This window comes from Ricinus communis, chromosome 9 (genome assembly GCF_019578655.1).
Source record: "Ricinus communis isolate WT05 ecotype wild-type chromosome 9, ASM1957865v1, whole genome shotgun sequence".
NCBI classification, from domain to species: Eukaryota; Viridiplantae; Streptophyta; class Magnoliopsida; order Malpighiales; family Euphorbiaceae; genus Ricinus; species Ricinus communis.
Genome location: NC_063264.1, coordinates 13,614,745 through 13,618,634, shown reverse-complemented (window position 1 = coordinate 13,618,634; position 3,890 = coordinate 13,614,745). Strand labels below are relative to the sequence as shown.

General features: G+C 40.7%; 1 non-coding gene across 1 annotated transcript; it reads left to right on the top strand.

The window, feature by feature from the left end:
- Positions 1 to 3,014: 3,014 nt before the first annotated feature.
- LOC112536877 lies at positions 3,015 to 3,121 on the top strand. Its single transcript, XR_003080806.2, has one exon. It is a non-coding gene; the product is annotated as a small nucleolar RNA R71 (small nucleolar RNA).
- The last annotated feature ends 769 nt before the right edge of the window (positions 3,122 to 3,890 follow it).

Sequence of the window (3,890 nt, the reverse complement as noted above, 5' to 3'; positions counted from 1 at the left end):
TAAACAGCATAACGGCTATAATTTGACTAACAGAAAACTTTAGACTAAAGCCTCAATCTCCTGCAGAAAACTAATTCACAATTACATTCCAATCCACTTTATCGCGCACCAAATAAAGAAAATTTATGCAATTAATTGTTCATAATAAGATGACATATATAAACTTTATTACTGCCAAACCCCATACTTAACATTTCATTATTCAAAATCACATAAACATAACAACTAGTCTTAACTAAATCTAATCTAAGTCAAATTTAAGCAGTGTAACAAAGCAAACTACTAAAGCATATCAAAATGTCCTAAATAATTAAGAAAATGCAGAAAAATCAAATTTAATCAAATAAAAGGAAGGCAAAGAGACTTACTTGAAGTTGTCGTGACAAGTAAGAAAAATCAAAGATAAAGCAGAAGCAACACCTTAGAGCTTAGAGAGGGAAAGGTAGGAAAACTTTTGAAAACGCATGATTATATAGTCACAGGAATCAGCATGGGCGAGGGCAAGGCTGTGCTAGTCAGCACAGCAAGGTCTCGGCCCATGCTAAACCCTGAAGCCACATCCTTGTGCCAATCCGTCACGGGTGAGGGCATGACCGTGCTGACAGGCAGGGCCTGGTGTTGCAGCTTGTGGTGGCCTTGAAAGCCATGGTAGATGGTTATTTTCCCAAACTCTTTATGTGCATATTCATCATGGGCATGACTCTCGCCGTGCAATTCATCATGGGCATGACTCTAGCCATGCTGATCAGCATGGCCTAGGGATCTAACTCGTGATGCCCACGAAAATTGTGGTGGACGGATGAAGTCTGAGCTTTCCTTCTCCATCTCGAGTCGCCAAACTTCCTACCTGCGTTCAACACAAATACGTACAGATTTAGGCTATAATTCAAGTAAGATATATCAAACAGGGAAGTCCGTCTTCACTGATTTCTGAAAATCCAACTTAAGTTACTAAAACCCTAAATTCATACAACTAGGTTAAATTACTAAGTAAGTGTTCTAACTACCATCAAGCAAGCAAATGACTGATAAAATAAAAATGTTAATAAAAACATAAAATTAAAATTTTTGGGGTGCCTCCTAAAAAGCGCTTCTTTTTGGTCGAGTCGCTTAGCTGGACTCTAGAGCAGCATTCCTGCCCCATGGGCAAATTGAGAAGGTGGGCTCATTGTAAGCTGGGGCCTGATGCATATAACTGCAAGAAGGCGGTCCAATGTGTGCAGCAGATGGCCAAGGAGGTGCTCTCCATACTGAGTTAGGGTGCCAAGTCATCCACTCCAAATCCTATCTAGATGACCTGTCATAAAAAAACTTGCAACTACCCTTCTCGGGTGTATCATAGCACAAAGTTTCAAATTGATACAAGTTGTTTTCTTCAAATGAATAACACACATCGACAGGCAAGGAAGCATGCAGAGCATCATCAATTAGTATATCCTGTGGTGGCCTATCACATGCAAGACCAATCCCATCAATAGTGCAAATGGCTTGAACATGGTCGGCGGGAGAACTATCAAATGGGAGTAAACTAAAAGTAACATAGTCATCCCCTACATTAAGCTCTAGCTTTCCCACAAATATGTCTATTTTAGCTGTAGTGGTGGCAAGGAAAGGTCTCCCTAAAATCAAAGGCACACCATTCTCTACAATCTCCCTAAGAAGCTAGCTTATTGAACATACTCGTGGGTTTTGCCTCCTCCAAACCTAGCTTATTGAACATACTCGTGGGCATGAGATTTATGCTAGCACCTAAATCAGCTAATGCATCATCAACATACAAGTTACCCAAAGTGCAAGGAATAGTAAAACTCCCTGGGTCGTGATGTTTCTCTAGTAACTTGCTCTGAAACACTACTGAGCACTATTCATTAAGCTTAACATATGCTACCTCCTCCAGCTTGCTTTTGCTAAGTATATCCTTCAAGAACTTGGCAGACTTCGGCATCTGCTTAAATACATCGACAAAAGGCAAGTTAATATGCAATTGTCTAAAGATATCCAAAAACTTACTAAACTGCTTTTGTGCTTCTACTTGCTTCAGTCTAGCAGGATAAGGAATCTTGGGCTGATACTCCTTGACTGGGATTAGTTTCTCCTTTTGCCTCTTAAGTTCCTTAACCTTACTGTTCGCCTCAACCTGCACATCAATAGTGGAATTGTCAAAAATAGGCTTAGAAGGAGCTAAAACTAACTAACCTGAACGCAAAGTGATGGCGTTCACGTGCTCCCTCGGGTTAGACTCAGTGGTGCTGAGGAGCGCTCCTTTTTGCCTCTCAGACAACATCTTAGAAATCTAACTAATCTAACTTTCCAAGTTCTGAATGGACGGTTGCTGATTTCTAAAAGCATTGTCTGTCTACTGGCACCTCGTCTCAGTCAACGTGACAAACTTCATCATCAGCTCCTCCAAGTTATATTTCTTCTTGGCTAGTGGAGGAAGCTGTGATGATACAGCCTGCTACTGCTGCTGTGGTGGCTGCTGATGCAGTCTCTCAAAGCCTGGTGGACCTTAGGCATTATTATTGCACCAACTAAAATTTGAGTGATTTCTCCACCCAGGATTGTATGTGCTACTATAGGGGTTGTTTTGCTATCCCAGTGTATTCCCCATGTAATTAACCTATTCACGGTCAGCAGAAATAATAGATGAAGTAGAGGAGCTAGCAAACATACCTCCTGCATTATAGTTTGCACCATAGTGCGGGCCATTGAAAAACTTGCAGCTTATTTGGGCTGCTTGAACCGGCATTTGAAGCTGGTCTAATTTCTTAGTCATAAGATCCACTTGAGCTGCCAAGGCTGCTGTGGAGTCTAACTGGTTGACCATTCCCTGTTTGACTGGCCGACTCCTAGAGGATTGCCACTGGTAGTTGTTCATGGCTATCTCCTTTATCAGATTTTGCACCCGCTCCAGCGTCTTACTGTTCAAGGCCCCACTTGCTGCAGCATCTACCATTTGCCTAGTAGTAAGGTTCAAACCGTTGTAAAAGGTCTAAACCTGCATCCATATTGGTAGACCGTGGTGTGGACAGCATCTTAACAAGTCCTTGTACCTCTCCCAAGCATCATACATGCTCTCGTTGTCCATCTGCGCAAAAGAAGAAATGTCATTTTTCAATTTCGCAGTCTTAGCTGGAGAAAAGTACTTGTAAAGAAATTTTTCAGCCAAAGATTTCCAAGTAGTGATAGTGTTCGGTGGAAGGGACTGTAGTCATCTCTTTGCTTTATCCCTTAAAGAAAATGGAAATAATCTCTGCCGAATGGCACCATCGGTAGTTCCATTTATCTTGAATGTGCGGCATATCTCCAAAAACTTGGATATATGGGCATTGGGATCCTCGCTTGGTAGCCCTCCAAGCTGTACACTCTGTGTATTCATCTTTCTTTATTTATTTATTCATATTTACCTTCTAGTTTCTTTTTCTTATGGACTGAGGGCTTTCACACTATGAAAATCGAATGCAATCAAATATTTGAGGCTAGTGAGTATATTATTCTAGTCTTCTACCTTATGGGAAACAAAGCTATAGGTTCTTTGAAGAACTTTGCAGATTTATCAACACTCGGGCTGGCGAATATAGACTTCTTGCTCACGTCATTCCTTTCTTTTATTTTATTTATCCTTATGCTTAGTTGTATGGAAGAGAACAAACAACTTGTGATTTCTTTTCTTATCGGATCTGAAATCCTTCTGATGACCTCATTTTGTTCGCTTCTTTTGCACCTTTCTTTCTAATCTCTGTTTAGTATGATGATTTGGTTTTATTTGTGGAGCATAAACGCAAGTGTCGAGTGAAAGCATATGGAAGGAGTAATTATAGGCACCGATCCAATACTTCAACAAATGCGAAGAAAGAAAATTAGTTGATCGAGTGATATGGAACCTCTAT